Source organism: Neophocaena asiaeorientalis, unplaced genomic scaffold (genome assembly GCF_003031525.2).
Source record: "Neophocaena asiaeorientalis asiaeorientalis breed wild unplaced genomic scaffold, Neophocaena_asiaeorientalis_V1.1 scaffold14, whole genome shotgun sequence".
NCBI lineage: Eukaryota > Metazoa > Chordata > Mammalia > Artiodactyla > Phocoenidae > Neophocaena > Neophocaena asiaeorientalis.
The window spans coordinates 11,439,456-11,461,413 of NW_020175192.1; positions in this window are offsets into that span (position 1 = coordinate 11,439,456).

A 21,958-nucleotide genomic window follows, 5' to 3' on the forward strand; every position below is an offset into this window, starting at 1 on the left:
ACCCCAGCCCCCGACGCCGCGGTAGGTCGGAGGGCGAGGGCCGAGGAGGGGGGAGGGAAGAAGGTCAGGTCCTACCTCTTGCACGGTCCCTGGGGATCGCCGAGCGTTTCGCGCAGCTTGGAGAGGGGTTTCGGGGAGGCAGGCCCTGCCCGCGCGAGGACCTGGAAGTGTGATGTGCTACTTTTGTTTGCTTGCGCTTCACGAGGGATTCGCACCCCAATCCCTACCCCTCCTTTTCAGTACCGGCCTAGACCTATTTCTTCCCTTCCTAGTCGGCAGCTTAAAATGACAGGACGCGAGAACTCGAGTGACATCCGGGGGCAGCCCGCTCCGGGCCGGCGTTTTCAGGGCGCAGCTTCAAACCCACCTCCGACGCCGGGCCCTCGCAAACCTCTCCAGCGTCTCCGAACCCGCCGCCCCGGTTCAGACTCCTCTATAGCCCTTTTCAGACTGTCCTGGAATTGTTTACCTGGCTGCTTCTCTTTACTCTTTTGGGAGATCCTTTTTGGAAGACGAGACCGGGCCCTGTTTATCTTTTGAATCCCATGGCTATTTGAGTACGCTATCTGGTATACAGTAGGCGCTCAATAAATACTTGTTGTCTGAGGGAATATTTCTCACCGCCAGGCGAACTGGAGGCCAAGACAGATGATATTCAGAGGGTCAAAGCCGCTGAAAGAAGGGAGACTCAGCGCTCTGGGACGTCGGCGCACTATGCTTGTTTACGCACCAACCTCGGAAGGAAGAACTGCCTGTTTCTGTTTCCTCCTCTGAAATGGAAGTAGTTCTATTTATCTACCAGGAGTTTGCTATTAGAGGAAATTATAGGTTGATAGATAAAACTATAGCACCTGGCACCCATTCGGACCCAGTTAAGTCTACCATACCTGGGAGCTGACATGATTAATTTCCACTTTCCCTGAGCCATCGAGAACTTTTACAATATTGTATCATTTAAGCTTTCAAACTTAGTGACTGCTACAAACACATAATTTAAAACTCCAAACATCGGTAGATTTCTCCCTCACTTCTCACTCCCAGGAATTCTCTCTCACAGCACGCTGTTCCCTTCCAGCAAGGCGACAATCACAACTTGTAATTATTATTTGTTAGCTTCACTGTTTGTCTCCGCCCCCAACCCCCCCGACCTCCTCCCCCACTAGACATTCTTTACCCTGGACTGGTTTAAGTGCTCCTGGGAATGGGATGGGGGTGGAGGCGGAGTTGAAGATAAGGCTTCTGCTTTTAGGGAATTGAAAGTGGTGCTGTGGAGACAAGATACCCCAAACAACTCCACGGCAACGTCACCGCCGATCCTGGTTCAGATGGTAAAAAGCAAAGAAAATATTTGCTTTAAGAGCATTTTGAAGAGAAAAAAAAAAAAAAACAGTACTGATACTTGGATTTACATATTGGATTTTTCTGGTGTTGGGGGGCGTCTGGAGATTTTGATAAAGAGATTATATTGATGTCATATTGTCATTTCTCTCTACGGGGGAAAACAAATGTCCCCCGGATGAAAATAAACCAAGAGTCTATTGAAATTGCAACTGAAGTTCAGAAGAGGCAAGGGTACAGTTATTCTTCCTTCAGTTATATAAGGAACCACGAGGGGGCAATGTCTTTCTGAGCAACGGCCGAGTGGTGGTCTTGGGCCCCTGTGCTGACCAATAATGCTGGCACTTTGCCCTCCTTGGCCATTCTTGCCTGTTCCTGAATACACTCCACAGAAAGGCATTGTCTTCATGGAGCTTGGCCGAGGACCAAGAAAAATAACAATTGACCTAGTCCTTGATAGTCCCCGTCAGACTCCACTTACAAGTAGGTGGATGTTGGGTGGTCCTGGTGTGCTTGGAGAACCTCCCCTACCCCCATCCAAGGAAATGTGGCTTAATCTCAAGCAGAGGACCTGATTCCTCTGTCTTGAAGCCAAGTTGGCACCTTGTCCATTGTTAAAAGTCAAAACCCTCTGGAATAAAAAATGAGAATAAGTTCCGTGAGAGGATCCTTGTCTGACTTGTTTATTCTCGTGTTCACAACATTGAGACAGTGCCTAACACATAGTAGGCACTCAATGATTATTTTTGAATGAGTGAACACATTCTCATCAGGTATTGATTCTAGGGCTTGAATGATATGAACAGATCCTTCCAAGACCTTGCCGAAGGGACTGAATTAGCCGAGGTGTCTCGGCATGGAGAGCACCACAAAGGCACTAGGCAGATTTCATGGAAGTGGACTTCAGTCGTTATTTTGCCACGGGAGACCCTAGATAGAGAGCTTGTGCAGAATGGGACAACTGATGAGATTTCAAAAAGTAAAAAATAAAATCACACCACTCAGCACAGGGGCCCAAGACCACCACTCAGCCAATCAACTGACAGACACATCAGGCAATTTACAATAAAGCAGGGAAATCTATAACATACAGTCAATGGTGAGTGTGAAATTCAGCATATTTTCAGAAAACACCCTGGGGATGGGGTAATATACCAGGAAAAGAGGGACTCCTATTTTGCCCTTTCTACGAAGAATGGTTTAGACTTATTTGGAAGAACAATGGAGTTAAGTTGCCAGCAACACTCAATGAAAATCTATAAATAGACTGGGAATTTATACAACTTTGTGAGTGAGGCAAAAGAGTTGGGGGAGGGGATGTACATTCATTCAGGATATAAATGATCTTTATGACCTGTTTACTACTTCAAAAAAAGAAAGTTTCAACATGAGATCTCCTGGGTAGCAATAGTTTCTAGACATACTAAGACAACAAAGGGATTTTATATCTTAGAAAAACAGGGCTAATGACCAAGAAACACCTGCTTTTCCCCCTGCCCACCACTTTACTTCATTGCTTCTGGCCTGGAAGGTTGCTTGCTAGATTGATAGGGACATATTCTACGCACCTGTAGTTTTCATTCCTCATTTCTGTTTCTCTAGCAGTGTTCATTTTGAAGTTTGCTTTAAGAAATCCAAACCTATAATTATGCCTTAAATGTTCGTCTCTGGGAATTGCAGGCGTTAAAGGTCTATTCTGAGGCAATTTGCATGGCATGGGCTTTGTAACTCTGTTAGCACCGTGGCAGAAAGCTGCAGTATCTAGCACATGTGTTGTGATTTTCTGTTAACTCTCCTACATCCTCCGCTGGACCAAAAATGTTTTTGAAGCCAGAGGCTGTGTTTGATTAGTTTTTGTCATTCTTAACACATCTCTCTCCCTCACCCCTGCCCCCACCCACCTCCAGGCCATCACCACCCTCCCCTGATTTTATCTATTAATTTTTAATTGTGGCTAAACACACACACAACATTGTATTTACCGTCTTAGCCACTTTTAAGTGTATGGTTTAGTGGTGTGAAGTATATTCCCATTGTTGTGCAACAGCCTGATCTTTACCTCCTAAAATAGTTCTGAGATTCAATCACTTCCCTCCAACATTTATGGAAGCCCATGCAGCCATGTGGAGAGGCCCACTGGAAGAGAATTGGGTCCCCAGCTTACAGCGGAGCTCTCAGCAGACAGCTGTGGCCAATTCCCAGCCTTGTGAGTGAGTTATCTTAGAAGTGGATACTCCAGCCCTAGGTGATCTACCCCAGCTGACACCACATGGAAGAGACATGAGCTGTCTTCACTGAGTCGCCCAAATTGCAAAATTGTTAGCAAAAAAAGTGACTGCTTTTGTTTTAAAACACTAAGGGGTTTTTTTTGGAGTATAATTGCTTTACAATGTTGTGTTAGTTTCTGCTGTACAGTGAACTGAATCAACGATATGTATACCTATATCCGTTCCCTCTTGGACCTTCCTCCCACGCCCCCACATCCCACCCATCTAGGTCCTCACAGAGCACTGAGCTGAGCTTCCTGTGCTTTATGGCATGTTCCCACTGGCTAGCTATTTTAGACATGGTAGTGTATATACGTCAATCCTAATCTCCCAATTCTTCCTCCCTCCTTCCCCACCCTGTGTCCACATGTCCATTCTCTGTCTATGTCTCTATGTCTACTCCTGCCCTGCAAATAAGTTCATTTTTCTAGATTCTACATATATGCATTAATATGTGATATTTAAAACACTAAGTTTTAGGGTGGTTTGTTATACAGCAGTAGATAAACTGAAACATAATTCGCATACCTAGAAATGGGATCCTGCCATTACAAAAACGCAAAACATGTGGCAGTGGCTTTAGGATCAGGTGGAAGATGGAAGCTGGAAGAACTTTGAAGAGTCTGCTAGCGAAGAGCATTGGGCTTTTTTTTCTTTCTTTCTTTCTCTCGTGGCTGCACTGACCAGGGATCGAACCCGTGCTCCCTGCAGTGGAAGCGCAAAGTCTTAACCACTGGACTGCCAAGGAGGTCCTGGAGAGCATTGTTAAAAGACAGTGAGAGTATTGTCACTGCAGGCAGGAGAAAAGGAGACCCCATGTATGTAATGGAAGAACAATTAGCCAAACTAGCCTGCTATTACATGAAAGAAGAGATACCTTATGAACATGTGGATCTAGCTAGATCTGGATAGAATGTCAAAAGGGTTGGATGGTTTCTTGTAGATGCTTATGATTTAGCACAAGAGAAGTGAGGTGAGCTAAAGAAAAAAGGAACTGTTCCATTTTCAGTAAGAATCTGGAGGAAACCTAAAGAAGCCAGGACTTGCTGGATTTGAAATAAAACTTCTTCGTTCCTAGATTCTCCAGAAGACAAAACTCTCAAAATAAAAAATGGCCTAGGGGCAAAGGTTAAACCAGGAAAACCTGGCCTTAGGTAAAGTTCAAGACAAGGATGTAGCTAGAAGACCCCATGGTAGGCAGCCTCTACGGTGGCCCCCCAGTGATCCCCAACCTCCTGGTGTTCAAGCACTTGTGTAATCCCTTCCTTGTGAGTGTGGGCTGGACATAGTGACTTGCTTCTAATGAAAAGAGCATGGCAAAAGTGATAGATATCACTTCCAAGGTCAGATTATAAAGAGACCACAGCTCCCATTTTACACACCCTCTCTTGCTCTCTCACTTGCCGCCTTTGATGGAAGCCAGCTGCTATGATGTGAGCTTCCTGATAGAGAGGCGTATGTGTCAAGGAATGGTGGAGGCCTCCATCCAAGGGCCAGCAAGGAACTGGGGCTTTCAGTCCAACAACCCACAAGGAGCTGAATCCTGCCAACAACTATGTGAGTAAGCCTGGAAACAGATCTTCCCCTAAGTGCAGCCTTAGATGAAACCTGTTATGGACTGAATGTTTGTATCCTCCCCAAATTCATATTGTGAAGCCTTAATCCCCAATGTGATGGTATTAGGATGTACAACCTTTGAGAGGTAATTAGGTTTAGATGAGATCATGAGGGTGGAGCCTCCATGATAGGATTAGTGCCCTTGTAAGAAGAGACACTAGAGTATCTGCTCTCTCTGCCATGTGAGGTTACAGATGGCCATCTGCAAGCCAGGAAGAGGGCCCTCACCAAACGCCAATGGCTGGCACCTTGATCTTGGACTTTCCAACCTCCAAAACTGTGGGAAAAAAATGTCTATTGTTTAAGCCACCAATCTGTGATATCTTGTACAGTAAACTGACATAAATTAGGTTGACAAGATCATAGCCCTGGCTGACATCTTGGTTTATAACCTTTGAGAGACCTTGAGGCAGAGGGACCCAGCTAAGCAGAGCCTGGATTCCTAACCAACAGAAACTGTGAGATAACAGTTTGTTGTTTTAAGCCATTAAGTGTTGGGGTAACTTGTTATGCAATAATAGATAAGTTAATATCTCAGAAAAATTTAAGGTAGTACCTCATAGATCCTTTCAACTAGACAGCAGGGCTTCTGGGGATCTAAATGACATTGTCCTACAATAGTGTCAAGAGGTAGAGAAGGGACTGTCTTGGCAAGAAATACGAGTACAGCTTTTGCCTAAGGGAGATGATTATAACTTTAAGTATAAGAAACCTCTGGGGGCTTCCCTGGTGGCTCAGTGGTTGGGAGTCCGCCTGCTAGTGCAGGGGACACGGGTTCGAGCCCTGGCCTGGGAGGATCCCACATGCCATGGAGCAAATGGGCCCGTGTGCCACAACTACTGAGGCTGCGCTCTGGAGCCCACGAGACACAGCTGCTGAGCCAATGTGCCACAACTACTGAAGCCCATGAGCCTGGAGCCCATGCTCCGCAACGAGAGAAGCCACCGCAATGAGAAGCCCACACACTGCGGCGAGGAGTAGCCCCCGTTCGCCCGCACTAGAGAAAGCCCACACACAGCAACAAAGACCCAACACAGCCAAAAATAAATAAATTTTTAAAAAGAAGGAAAAAAAAAGAAACCTCTGGCTTTTTAAGGATCTCTACTAGCTTGCACTGAAATAGACAGAGACTATTCATAATGAAAAGAGGCCTCTGGACCTTTGATGTTATAGGCAGGAAGCAGGCTGAGGAAGCTACCCATTTGCAATTATGAGCTGTTTCCAAAAGAGAAGATAACTCAAGAAGGATGAAAGAGCCACTGAGAATTATTCCCAAAGAGCAGGAGTGAGCATAAGTAAGGAAGTGATATCATTTGACAAGCTGGGTTTCAGAATTGCTATGGACCAGCTTCCATGTCCCTCTCCTATTCTCCCCTTTTTAAATGGGAGTATCTATTATAGAGTTTCTGTCCCTACCTTACCATTAGATATTGGGTATGTGAGAGACAGATATTTTGTCCCCTTAGTCCACTGGTCTTCAGATCAAGAGGAACCACGTCTGAGGAGCCATAGTCAAGGAACCACACCTAAGAAGCCACATCTGCACTTGGATCTGACTTAGATGCTGATATCCTAGACCAGGGGCTGGCAAACTTTTCCTGTATAGGGCCAGATAGTAAATATTTTAGGCTTTGCAGGTCACATGTGTGATCCCTGTCACTTAGTACTCTTTGTTTTTGTTTTTTATAATCCTGTAAAAAATCTAAAAACCATTCTTATCTCAGGGGCTGTACAAAAAGAGCCCACAGGTTAGATTTGGTTCAGGCTGTGATTTGTTCATCCCTGTCCTAGACTATGAACTGATGTATCATGGGATGAGATATTTTGATATCTTAGGGAAGGAGATAAGTATATTTTTCATATGGGAAGGAAATGTATTACGGCCAAAAGGTGGGTGGTAGTAGCTAGTCTTCAAACACAGCCCCACAAAACTTCCCTTTTTTGGTACATGCACACCACTCCTGCCATCAAGAGTTAGAGCTTATGTGCCCTCTCTTTGAATCTGAGCTAGGCCTGTTTCTGCTTTGAGCAATCGAATGTGGAGGAAATGGCATTCTGGGAATTCTGAGCCCAGACATTAAAAATTTATGGCAGCTTCTGTTTCCTCCCTTTTGGAACCCAGCTTCCATGTAATGAGAAAGCCCAAGCAGTCACCTGGAGAGGCCCACGTGGAGGAAATTCAAGCCCTAGCCATGCTCCCTCAACCCCCAAGGCTTTATCTGAACTCCCGGCAACATCCAGCACCAGCAACCAGCCTTCTGAGTGAGCCGTCTTGGAGGTAGATGCTCTACCTTGAGCGCCCCCCAAGATGACACCACATGGAACGGAGACAGACTATCTTAGAATATTGCCCCAATTGTAAATACACCTGTGAGCAGATAAATGATTATTGTTCTAAGCCACTAGGTTTGGGGGTGGTTTTTTATGCAGCAATAGACAATGAAAACACTGGGGGAGGGAACAGTGGGAGCAAAGCTCTGGAAACCAGGAAGCACTGGGCATTTTTAAGGATTAGCCAGTATGGTAACCCTTGACCCAAGAGTTAGATCTGTAAAACAACAAAAATCACAACTGCCATTTCTAGCATGTACTTTTCATTCTAAAAGACAGTAAAATGGAATTGAAAAATACATGTGCTCCCTTCAGAACCTCAATAAAAATTACTAAATACATGATGATACGTAGAAAGCAACAAAGCCAGATTGCCATGCGGTGGTGGGATAGTTGGAAGCAGCTTATAATTAAGTGACTTTTTTGTCACCGACTTTATAGCTGTGAATTGAACTTGTGCTTCAGGAAAATAGTAAATTAGCAAATGTCTCTGGCCTTTCAGAGACTCACTTTTAAACAGTCAAAGGTCAAATGCTAAATTAAATGCTTGTAAATGTCTACTGTACTCTACCCTTGTCTAGAATGTAGAGAACCTCTACATGAGTGTTAAGGATAAGGCTGAATATGTAGTTCACTTACTCATTATCAACAACTACCCTTTAGGAAGAAATCTTCAGTGGCTAGTAAGGTAGATTTGAGTGAGGTGAGATGGGAGATGGAAAACAGGGATGTTGAATGGTCCACGGACAAGCAAAGAAAAAAGGATGGAAACGAAAGCCATTTCCAAGGGGGAAGCTACGTGGTTTGATAAATGATTGAACGGAGGGGCTAAGGGAGAATAAGGCATTTGACCTAAAAGCCAGGTTTCAAGGATTCGGTGATGCCAACTCCAGAAAGAAAAAAGAAAAAGAAAAGAAATAGATGTCTGGAGGAGAAGAGTTGGTCGTATGGATAGATGAGCATCAAGTTCATTCTAAGGTTCGCAAGTGTTGGGATCGTGCTAACGGTTGAAAAGTGGATCTCTAGCCCAGAAGAGATAGGAGTTAGTATGTATATTTCGATGCCCTCTGTATTGCAATCATAGGTGAGCTTAAAAAATAGGAGGTTGGAGGGCTTCCCTGGTGGCGCAGTGACTGAGAGTCCGCCTGCCGATGCAGGGGACGTGGGTTCATGCCCCAGTCCGGGAAGATCCCACATGCCGTGGAGCAGCTGGGCCCGTGAGCCATGGCCGCTGAGCCTGCGCGTCCAGAGCCTGTGCTCTGCAACGGGAGAGGCCACAACAGTGAGAGGCCCGCGTACCGCGAAAAAACAAAACAAAACAAAAAAAATAGGAGGTTGGAGAACAGAATCTTAGGAAGTATCTATGCTTAGACAGGACAAGGAGAAAGACTAGCCAGAAGAGGCAGACCAAGCAGTCTGATTTAAAAAGGGAACGAGGGCTTCCCTGGTGGCGCAGTGGTTGAGAGTCTGCCTGCCGATGTAGGGGACACGGGTTCGTGCCCCGGTCCGGGAAGATCCCACGTGCCGGGGAGCGGCTGGTCCCGTGAGCCATGGCCGCTGAGCCTGCGCGTCCGGAGCCTGTGCTCCGCAACGGGAGAGGCCACAACAGTGAGAGGCCTGCGTACAGCAAAAAAAAAAAAAAAAGATAAAAAGGGAACGAGCACACTAATAAAAATAATAGCAGCTAACAGCACTGACCGGGGAACCGTGCTTCACATTTTATGTGGATTGTCACATTTTAATGTTTGAGGATGGCGAGTGAAACATACACGTTTCTATTCACTCTGTTCCAAAACCTCCAATAAAAACACAGAAGAGATTTCTTGCTGTTGTTGTTATTATTTTAAGACATACATTAACAAGGATAAAGAGAATGAAAGGAAACAACAGCAATAAAATTGGGGGAACTGAGAAAATGAAATCCTAAGCCTGATGGGAGAAAATTGAGAAGCAACCTTATGCTGAAGAATCCCCCAAAGCCTTGACAGCAGCTGGCAGCACAGAAGTGATAGTGAAAATGGGGCTGTAGCCTGGACGACTGATCGAAAGGAAAGTGCTTTGTACCCAGTTTCCTCTTTTTTTTTTGTACATTTTATTGTTAACATTTTAAATCTCTCTCCTCTTTCTAGGAATATCCAGCAGGAAAAAGAAGAACAGGCATTTTTTCCTTTTCATCAGAAGTTTATTTCTCTTCCTATGAAAAAAGCCTCATCAAATCAACTTAAGTATAACATAAGTATATAAATCTCTAAGAGGCAAAAAAACAGGACTAATTAGGTAAGATAAACATCAGTGGCTGAAAAGATACAAAACTAAATCTTTCTGTGTGTGTGTAACTTTAGGGTCCCAGTAATCCTAAGCATTACTGCAATTTTCACCCTAAGTGACCCACTTTAAAATGTATGTATGACTAATCTTTGTAAATGTAAACTGGACATTCTCCGACTGAAAATGTTCAAAACTAGTGGCTGGATATATCCATCTTGGTCCAACATGATTTTTGAACAGTTTGTTTCAACTACTTAATTGGTTTAATTGTTTTAAATTTGTTTTTTAAATCAATTTTAACATGCATTTTAAATGGCATTATTATATATTAATGCTCTATATCTGCTTTTTAAATTAATCTTGTCATAAATATTTATCCCTATCAAGACATCTTGGTTTTTCCTATCTCATCTTTTTTAAAGCTTTGAAGAATGCCACTATGTGTGCACAATTTCTATATGGATGGGCATTTAAGTTGTTTATAGTTTGTGTTGGGTTTTTTTGCAGTACGCAGGCCTCTCACTGTTGTGGCCTCTCCCGCTGCGGAGCACAGGCTCTGGACGCGCAGGCTCAGCGGCCATGGCTCACGGGCCCAGCCGCTCCGCGGCATGTGGGATCCTCCCGGACCAGGGCACGAACCCATGTCCCCTGCATCGGCAGGCGGACCCTCAACCACTGCGCCACCAGGGAAGCCCTGTTTACAGTTTTTTAATTATCCATAGACAAATGTCTTTGTACATTGCCTGATTATTTCCTTAGAATACATTCTAAAGAAATTGCTTGGTCAGACGGTAGGCACATTTTAAATGTTGATATTTATGGCTAGAAAGTTTATACAATTTATACTCACTCCTACAGTGTGCTCGAGATTGTCCATTTCATTACAACATTCCCAGTATTGAAAAGTTCTTTTTCATTTTGCCAATCTTGGTGAAAAGTATTATTCTTTTCATTTGCATTTCTTGATTGTCACAGGGGCTGACCATCTTTTCATCTGTTTATAACCATTTGGAAATCGTCTCTCATGTCTTTGTACATTTTTCTAGTGAGGTGTTTGCCTTTTCCTAGTTGATCTTTGAAATTATTTTGTTTCCAATATCCTACAACTCCTTCGTGTGTTCCATAGATATGACTGCTAGGTACCATCTAGGTTCTTAGGATACAGTGATGAATAAGAGAGACACAAGCCTGACTTGCACGGGCTAACTGTCTGAAACAGTTACAATAGAGTAGAAAATGTGCTCTAACTATGGAAGTTCACGTTTCTACGGACATCATAAATGTGGCAAATACATACTCTGGGTGGTCAGTAATGGCTTCTAGGAGGATGTGACATTTCACCAAGTCCTAAAGAATGAGCAGTAGTGGCCAGGTCAAGCAGAAGTGGTAGGAGTGGAGAGGGTTCCAGTTAGAAACTAGGGAAGGAGAAGACTTTGGGCTAGAGAACTGAAAAAACTGAAGAATGCAAAAAGTGGTCAGAGATTAGCTTAGAGAGGTAAACGAGGGCTAGATAATTAAGAGTTTAAGAACTTTATAAGTTATAGAAAGTAATTTTGACTTTATCCTAAGGCAGTAATAAAAATGTATTCATTAGAATGTTTTCAGCTGCAAGTAGCAACAACAAAAAATTTGATGGGGGACTTCCATGGTGGTCCAGTGGTTAAGACTCCACACTTCCACTGCAGCGGCACGGGTTCGATCCCTGGTCAGGGAACTAGGATCCCGCATGCCACATAGCGTGGCAAAAAAAAAAAAGGATGGAAAGTGACTTAAACAACAAAAACTTTTAAAACTTCACGTAATGAGAAGTGTAGTCCCTGAGTTGGTTCATCTTTTTACTCTGCCATTGTCAATGCATGTGGTATGTCTTCTTATGACCCCATGATGTCTTCCTTTATAGTCCCCAAACAGCTGCAGCAATTCCAAGCATCACATCCTTACACAATTATGTTCAATGGCGTGGAAAAGGTAGGCAGAGTCTGTGTTAATAAGGAGGAAGGTCTTCCCCACCTCTCATTGGCCAGAATCAGATTACATGGGAACCTCTAGCTGCACTGAATGCTGGGAAAGTATCTGGCTTGTTCACCCTTTGTGATGGGAAGTGGCTTCTGTCTGCAAGGAAGAAAGGGAAGGGTAAGAGCTATTGGGTAGGAAACCAACAGTGTTATTCTCAGCTTCTCAGGCTTACATTTAGTTCTCTATTCCTCTGGGTCTTCTTGCTTCTTTCACTGTACTATCCGTTATCTCCATCCTCTACTCTCAGCCGCCACCTTTCCAACTAGTTCCCCTACTTTTTTTCCCAAGCATATTAATCCCATTCTTTACCACATCTCTAAACATTCAACATGACACTGTTTGATTTAATCCTGATATAATTCCCTAAGACAATTATATCTTTGACATGAATACTCTAGAAAGTGCCTTAGTTGATCCAAAACAATATTCTAAAAGAACTAGTATTGGGGGTTTCAAGTATGATCAGGGATGCCTGGTATTGCCAGTGCTATGTGAACTAAAACTTACTTCATTTTCATTATTAACATGAGAAAACGGTACATTCACTTAGACTGTGTGCCTGGAACATAGTTGATAAATATTTGTAGAATGAATAGCTTTTATTTATTTTTTTAAAGATTTTTTTGATGTGGACCATTTTTAAAGTCTTTATTGAATTTGTTACAATATTGCTTCTGTTTTCTGTTTTGGTTTTTTAGTCGTGAGGCATGTGGGATCTTAGCTCCCCGACCAGGGATTGAACCTGCACCCCCTGCATTGGAAGGCGAAGTCTCAACCACTGGACTGCCAGGGAAGTCCCTGAATAGCTTTTAAATAAATAGTAGTCCCTTATCCAGGTCTATACTTCACCACCTTTTAAAAAATGAGAGCAAGCATATGAATTATGCTGGAATGTTCATTGACTTTTAAAGATGAAATAGTGACATAATCTCATCTGACACTTCCATTATATCTACTTATGCCATATTTAAAACATGTGAAAAACATTACAGGCAGACTTGGGTAAATGGTTCTTTTTCTTTTTTTTTTTCACCATGATGCAAATCCACTGAATTGTCTTTCAAGTCTGATGCCACATCAGTTAAGCATTCTAGAAAATGTTTCTTGAAAAGCATTGTTTGTTCTGAAACTGTCTGGAACTTATTTTACAAGTGCTGATCTTGATTTCTAGCTGACCGTAGATAATCAGACTTGCTGGCACAGATTCTGGGCTGTAACCTATAACCTGGTCTGATTCAACATATTTTGTGTGTATCTTGACTATCAATCTGAACAGAACATCATCTAATCAAGAAATCTGGAGCAGTGTACACGAGGAGATTATGGGAAAGGCTTTATTGTTCAGCTTCTGTCATATAATCACTAACAAACATTTTAAGTACTTGTTGATACTTCCAATAAATGTTAGATGTTTAGAAATGAGTTACAAATGAGGACTTCATACTAGCTATTATTGAATGAATGAGCTTCCTGAGCTACAGATCATAACATATGAACAATGGTTTGAGACCACAGAGTTACTGCTTACTGCTGATTTGTGATGTTTTTGAGTGAGTCTGGTATCGTGGAAATTGCAGCAAATTTAGCGATGGTGCCTCTATGTTGAGCCCAAACTCTGCCACCTATCAGAATCAACGTTGGGAAAGGCGCTTCATCTTGTTTAGATGTGGTTTCCTGACTTGTAAAATTGGATTAGTGATAATGGCTCAGGTCCTCCTCAAAGCTGCTGTCAAGACCATAGGAAAGAGCATATATTTTATTTTAACGGAAGTACAGACATAGTTAGGACACGCACTGCCGGTCCATAAGCTCCTTGATGGCTATGCTTGTACACGACCACATGAAATAAATTTGCCATGAGCAATGTCTCTGCAGTATGCTGTGCAATGCTACAGTAGAGCCTGCTTTCTGGAGATCAACTCAGCTGAGGACTTGGTGTGCTTCTTCCACCTTTATGAGGAAATACAGACTCCCTCTTAAAAGGTTTATCCTTTTTGAAAAGGTTGACTAGGATGGTTCTTAAAAAAAAAATCCAGATGATTAAATTTAGGTCTGAAGGCCATTCTGAGAATATCCTCTGGCTCTGGGCCCACAGTGCTATATATATCTTTTTTTTCCAGTACTGTATTTTTTATTGGATTTTGAACTTCATGATATTTCTTTACTTTAAACTCTTGCTTTTCACTGTGTAGTTGTTTGTGAGATAGTGGCAATAATCACATTGACCTATGCAGGCCTGCCTCCTTTTTTTTTTTTTTTAATAATTATTTATTTGGCCGCGCCGGGTCTTAGTTGCGGCATGTGGGATCCTTTGTTGCCACATGTGGGATCTTTTAGTTGCGGCATGCGGGCTCTTTTAGTTGTGGCATGTGGGCTCTGGTCCCCTGACCAGGGATTGAACCTGGGCCCCCTGCTTTGGGGAGGGTAGAGTCTTAACCAGTGGACCCCCAAGGAAGTCCCTGCCTCCTTTTTGGATTGATCTATTTTCTGTTATGTTTTGCTAATTAATACAAATGTCACTTGCTGAGGTACTTTCACTAAAGGCCTGTGCAAGAAATATTGATATTTTACAACCACATGAGCATTTTTGTTTCTCCTTTCATTTAAAGGCTTTTCTTTCATCCATTTACCACAAAGAAGTGTCTGAGTATTTGAGTGTTCCACCCTCTTCCCACATCTGACTATGAATCTGTCACTTTTCTGGCTTTCCCCTGTTTATGATTTTTCTTTTTACTTTTTAGTTTGAAATAATTTCAAACTTACAGAAAAATGACAAGAACTGTTCAAGGAGTTCCCATATACTGTTCGCCCAGAGACACCATCAGATTTCATTAACTGTCTCAATAACGTCCTTTAAAGCAAAAGTATCCAATCCAGGGTCACACGTTGTCATGTGTATATATGTCTTGTTATGTCTCTTCAGTTTTCTCTGACCTGGAATAGGTCCTCAGTTATTTTGCAGAATATCCCTCAGTTGGGTTTGTCTGGTGTTTCTTTTCTCAGGATTAGATTAAGTTACCCATGTTTGACAGGGACATCAGAGAAGTGATGCTGTGCTTTTCTTACTGTACATCAGGTAGCTCATGATGTCAGCTGGTCTGAAAATAATAATAGTGTCTGGTGGTAAGGTTACTCTTTTTCCTCTCGTAATTAATCACTATTTTGTAGGAAGGAACTTTGAGGCTGTGTAAATATCCTGTTCTCATCCAACTTTCACCTTCCAGTTTTAGCATCAACTGAGGTTTCCTGCCTGAATAATAAGTAGCATAATGATTGACAAGGGGTAATTTTCTAATTCCATCACTCCTTTTAAACGTATTAGTTGGCCTTCTCCCCATGTATTTACTCATTTGTCTATTTATATCAATGTGGATTGGTGGATTCCTTTTCTATCCAGTGGAATGTAATGTTACTGTCATTATTTATTTTGATGCTCAAATTGTCCCAGGTTTGTCCCAGATTTGGGCCCCATTCAAGGTGACTCCTGTGTCCTTTTGATATGGCACATCAGTCTCTAAGCACTTCCTTACTTTCTGGTACAAAACATTGCCGACTCAGTTTACACTTTCCATTCCCCAGACCTGGAATCAGCCATTTCTACAAGGAGTCCTTTTAGTGGAGAAAAGGAATTTAGATACCAAGATCTAGGCTTTAGGTGTGCTCATTGCTACAGGTCCTCTTAGTGGACAGAGCAAGGGGATATATAAATGTGTACACACTCACACTTGTATTTTCTGCACACACACACACACACACACACACACATATATACAAACATATATATCCGAGAGAAGGTATCTATATTCCATACCATTAGTTCACATCAGTCCCTATAACCCCAATGCAATACACAATGCTCATTCTAGATTTTTCCTTTTCTTTATTTGTAATTCCCTTCTCCTGCCTCTCATCATCCTCAGTATATTTACTTATCACTCAGTTCCACTGTATGTGCTCTTCTAATGCCTGCCAGGCTGTCACCCTGCTTGGCTGCCTTCCTTATGTGAACTCCAACCACCTTCCATGCTAGGACCTGCATAATGTTTTGTTTTGTTTTGTTTTAATTAATTAATTAATTTATTTATTTATGGCTGCATTAGGTCTTTGTTGCTGTGCGTGGGCTTTCTCTAGTTTCAGCAAGTGGGGGCTACTCTTCATTGCAGTGTGCGGGCTTCTCGTTGCAGTGGCTTCTCTTATTGTGGAGCACGGGCTCTAGAGCGCAGGCTCAGTAGTTGTGGCACACGGGCTTCGTTGCTCCGCGGCATGTGGGATCTTCCCGGACCAGGGCTCGAACCCGTGTCCCCTGTATCGGCAGGTGGATTCTTAACCACTGCACAGGGAGGTCCTGCATAATGTTTTAAAAATTAAATTATTGAGGAAGAAAGGAAAGAAGTTTTCTCATGATTGTTAAAATGTTTAAACTAATTAACTATATTTAATATCACTAGTATTTAAGGTATTTTTCAATAACCCAATAAAAAAGTGGTCAAAGGACAAAGAGAGACAGTTCACTTAACAAATGTAATATGTAGGTGTTACACACAACCTTGATATTCAGAGGTAGGGGATTGCATAAATAAATTATATTAACACAGTGTGTACTGGGCAACCATTAAATAGGATTAACATAGATCCTTATTTTTTAATTTGAAAAGATTTCCATGATATATATTACATTCACATTGTTACAAAATATTATCTATTTTATATGCTATTTTGTGTGTGCGTGTATATGTGCATAGAAAAAAGAATCAGGTTAAAAAGGAAAATATCAGCACTATTCCTCTATCTTTTTTTTTTTTTTTTTTCGGTACGCGGGCCTCTCACTGAAAGCCCTGTTCCTCTATCTTATATTAATAGATATTACGAGAGATTCTTAGGACATCCTCTGAAACTACCATTTAATGACTTTTCCCCTCCTTTTGCAAAGCACATAGATTTAATAAACGTTGACTATTTAGCTAGGTCTGTGTGTCTTTTTCAAGAAAACAAAACTTCTTTTTCAAAGAAAGAGAATATATCACATTGGTAGAATTCTGTGAGAAGTCCTTTGTGAAGAAAGAGTGCTTGACTGGTGTTAAATAGTTTTATCAGAGAACAGAGACAGACTCTTCCCTCAGCACCTGGATGAGGTAACAGAGTTGTGCTTGGATTTCACTGTTTCACCACCTTACATGAGGTAAGAGAGTTGTTTGCCATGGTTTCCCGAGAGAAGGTATTAAAAATGTATATAGTGGAGAACCAACAAGTACCTACTGCATAGCCCAGGGAACTCTACTCAGTATTTTGTAGTAATCTATAAGGGAAAAAATCTGAAAAAGAATATATATATGGAATCACTGTGCTGTACACCGGAAACTAACACAACGTTGTAAATCAACTGTATTTCAATTTTAAAAAAAGTATATACAGACCATATCTCCATCCTGGAGCAGGGCTGTGGTCGTGCACGCCAGTGGAGCTTGGCAACAGGTGCATGTCCAGATCCCACACTGTTTTTTGGCTTTATTGAGGTATATTTGACAAATAAAATTGAAAGATTTTTAAAGTGTACATAGTGGTGATTTGATATATGTGCACATTTTGAAAGGATTTCCCTCACCTAGTTGATCAACGCATCCCATCACCTCACATATTTATCTCTGTGTGTGTGTGTGTGAGAACATTTAAGTTCTACTCTCTTAGCAAACTTCAATTCTACAGTACAGTGTTATCAACTATAGTCACCACGTTTTACATTTGAACCTCAGACCTTATTCATCTCATAGCTGAAAGTTTGTACCCTTTTACCCACCTCTCCCTATGAGTTTGACTTTTTTTTTGCTTGTTTGTTTTAGATTCCACATAAAAGTGATACCATGCAGTATTTGTCTTTCTCTGTCTATCTTACTTCACTTACCATAATGCCCTCAAGATCCATCCGTGTTGTCACAAATGGCATGATGTCCTTTTTCCTTATGGCTGAATAATATTCCATTGTGTGTGTGTGTATGTATACATATATATACATATACATACACACACACACACACACACACATACATACCACATCTTCTTTATCCGTTCATTTATTGATGAACAGGTTGTTTCCGTATGTTGACTGTTGTGAATAATGCTACAGTGAACACGGGATTTCAACTATCTCTTCGATATCCTCTTTTTATTTCCTTTGGATGTATACCAAGCCGTGGGATTGCTGGATCATATGGTAGTTCTATTCTTTTTTTTTTGCTTTGGCCACGTCACGCAGCATGCAGGATCTTAGTTCCCCGACCAGGGATCGAATCCGTGTCCCCTGCAGTGGGAGCGGAGGCTTAACCACTGGACTGCCAGGGAAGTCCCGGTAGTTCTACTTTTAATTTTTAACATCGGAATGTTGCTAAGGACCATCAGTAAAATGATTTACCTTTGATGGGTCTCTGTCATTTGGTGTCCTGAAACTTTCCTCTCATTGTGACTAAAAGAATCAGAGTAAGGGTCTCTAATTTTGTTTTCACTTTCTTTAAACTTTTATGTGCTGCCTGATTTTTAAAAATGAGTATAACTGCAGTTCTAATCAGAAATCAATAAAGCTCTCATTTTGAAGTTCAAGAATGTCTTAAGAATGTTCCAAACACAATAAGAGAGCAATGAGCTAAAGATCTGAACAGCTACTTCAGCAAAAAAGATACATGAGTGGTGATTAAGCTCGTGAAAAAATGCTCAAAGTAATTAGTCATTAGGGAAATGCAAATTAAAACCACAATGAGATAACACTACACACCTATCCGAATGGCTAAAGTTTTTTAAACTGAAAATACTAAGTACAGATGAGGAACTCCCATGCATTGGTGTTTGGAAAACAATTGAATAGCTTTTTACAAATGTACCTTATACACTCCTAGGTGTTTACCCAAATGAAATAAAAACTTATATTCATTTGAAAGCCTGTATGTGAATGTTTGTAATGTCTTTATGTATAACCTCCAAAGGTTGGAAACAACCCAAATGTTCTCCAACTGGTGAAGGGATAAACACACTGTGATATATTCATATCATGAAATACTACTCAGCAATAAAAACGAACAAACCGCTGATTTGCTCAACAACGTGAATGAATCTCAGATGCATTTTGCTAAGTGAAAGGAGCCAGACTCAAAAAGACGACATAGTGTATGATTCCATTTACATCTATGACATATTGGAATAAGGACAGAAAACTGAGCAGCAGTTACGAGGGGCTGGCGGGTGGAGGGAGGGTTTGACTACAAATGATTGCCAGGGAATTTCAGGGAGGGGGAGAGTGAGAGAAGTGTGGTGGTATTTACACAATTGTGTCTTTCTTTCTTTTTTTGAGAATTTTAAAATTTTATTTATTTATTTAATTGAAACATAATTGACATATAATATTGTGTAACTTTAAGGTATACATGATCAACTGTGACTTTCAAATCTCCTAGAACTGTACTCTAAAAAAGTAACTTTTACTGCATGTAAATTATGCCTCAATAATAATTTTAAAATATTTTAGTTTGGGTTTCCCTGAAATAGTTCCTGAGAGATAAGGATTTGGGACCAAGTTGTTTATTAACAAGGAAGTATGGTGAGGGACCGGGGAAATGTAGGGATGAGACGAAAGACTGTGCTTATGAGCGGTGCTCATCGCCACTGGGGTCCCTTTGAGACTGCAGAATGCACCTAGGGACTGTCCTGCCAAGGGGTGAGAACACTGGGGTATTTATCCACCAACTCTCATCCCTCGTTGATTAAAATTGCTCTTGGGTTTTTTCCCCCCTGATACTTCCAGCTTGTCTGGCACATGGGCTGAGCACACCTCTGCACCCAGAGAAAGCACTCATGAAGAGACTCAGGAGCTGCAGGTGACCTTAGGGCGTACATCGAGGGGATACTGGTGGATGCCAATAGCACCCTCTACAATATTTCAATTAATTAAAACAGTTTTTTTTTAAGTGAAAGAAGGTTTATTGAGGGAGATACACACGCCAAAGACGGAGTGTGGGCCATCTCGGAAGATGAGAGAGGCCTTTTTTTATGTTTTATTTTTGTTTGTGTATGTTTTCGTTTGTTTGGCCACACTGCACGGCATGTGGGATCTTGTTTCCCTGACCAGGGATCGAACCTGCGCCCCCTGCATTGGAAGTGCAGAGTCTTAACCACTGGACCGCCAGGGAAGTCCCTCCAATTAAAACAGTTTCAAGAAAACTCTCTCCCTCCTGTCAAAGCAAGATTTGAGAACTGTACAGTATAACCCTTGCTGTTCTACTGATTAGCTCAGAAGACAGTCTTGTTAAGCCTATTAACACCACATAATTCTGTTGCCTCCTGCATGGCTAGGTTTGTGCCCTTGGGGTCCCTACTCCTTTCATTATTCACCCCGTTTTCTGTGGTTCTGTGGAGCCAAAATCCATGTATCTCTTTTTGACATTAAAGTAGAGGTGTGTGACAAGAATATTCCTGGTGTGGATCAGGGCATCTGGTGCCCTTAAGGAACATTATTACCAGATTTTTTGATGATGGCCATTCTGACTGGTGTGAGATGATATCTCATTGTAGTTTTGATTTGCATTTCTCTAATGATTAATGATGTTGAGCATTCTTTCATGTGTTTGTTGACATTCTTTATATCTTCTTTGGAGAAATGTCTGTTTAGGTCTTCTGCCCATTTTTGGATGGGGTTGTACATTATTACCACTTGGGACAACCTCAAAGGTAAACGTTTCTCCATATTCCTGTTATGCTGGTTTGATGATATTTCCACAGGGAAAAGAGTAGACAGATGGCAGGTGGACTCGCTAGGTTGCAGGTGACAGACAGTCTAGGGCACCTGACTCAAGATGACATTTATGGCATCTTGGAATCCAAGAAAGGTTTGATACATCAAGATGAGGAAGCATTAAGAGACATGTAGGTCTCAGGAACAACAGGAAGCAGTCCTAAATGTCCCTGCTTCTCTGTGTCAACTGAATCTCTTGTAAACCAGCTTCTCCTATCTGGACATGACTGCTGACAGCTCCCAGTTTTATCCTAGAACTCCAGTCACTAGAAAAGTTGAGCTGACTTGTTTTGGTTCCAAGGAAAAAATAATTGGGAGGACCTCAATGGCCCAGCTTAAGTCAGGTGTGCTGGTCCGGTCAACTGTGGGCTATAAGAACAAGCCACTCACTTATAGGGATCGTGCCTCTGGAATAGGAGGTATTTTTTCAAAGTATGGGGTGGTGAGGCTTGGTAGGCAACTTAATGAGTAAGAGAAAGAAAAATAATGTCAGAGTCAAGAAACAGTGCACTTTTATGTTGTCCAAATGAAAAGAGGATGGGCTAGTCAATGCTACAACAACAAATCAACTCTCAAAGTTCCATTGTTTATTACTCATTCCCACAAAGTTCAATGGTAGTAGGGTGGTTCTCCTCAATATTGTAGCAACAACAACAAAAAAAATTGTAGCAACACCATCTAGAACATAGGATCCCCACGGTAGTGGAATCAAGGGTGGGGGGGGGATGCATCAGTTCTTAACTGCCTTGGTCCTATTCACACATGTGACTTTCTCATAGTCCTCTGACCAGAGCTAGTCTCATAGCCCCAACCCAACTGCAAAGGGGGCTGGGAAAAGTGGGGAGCACTTGGGTGTTTGGTGAACACTAACTGTCAAAAAATCATTGTTTCTAATCAACGATCAAATAGTTCACAAGGGAGGATTGAGCAGGGGATGCTTCAGAGAGAAGAGAGATTTTGGTTTGTACCTTAGAGGAGACTGCTGACTTGGATAATTGGAGAGAAGAAGGAAGGCAGTAGAATTTTGTGGTGCTCTTTAAGGACAATAATGAGTCCGGTTTAGTGGGGTGGAAATTTGTGTAAAGGTGAGGTCAGAGAAATGAATTGGAACAAGATGGCAGAAGGCCTTGAATGTCCAGCTGAGGAATACAGACATTAATATTTAGGAAATGGGGTACTACTGAAAGCTTCTGATCCAGAGACTAACATGAACAAGGCAAAATTTCCAGGAAGGTTAACCTGGCAGTGATGTGTAGCTTGGCTTGTATTATTTTGGGCACAGTCTAATTGCAAGCATTTGGTTGACCTCAAAAACACTTTTTGGAGGACTTCCCTTCCCGGTAAAATG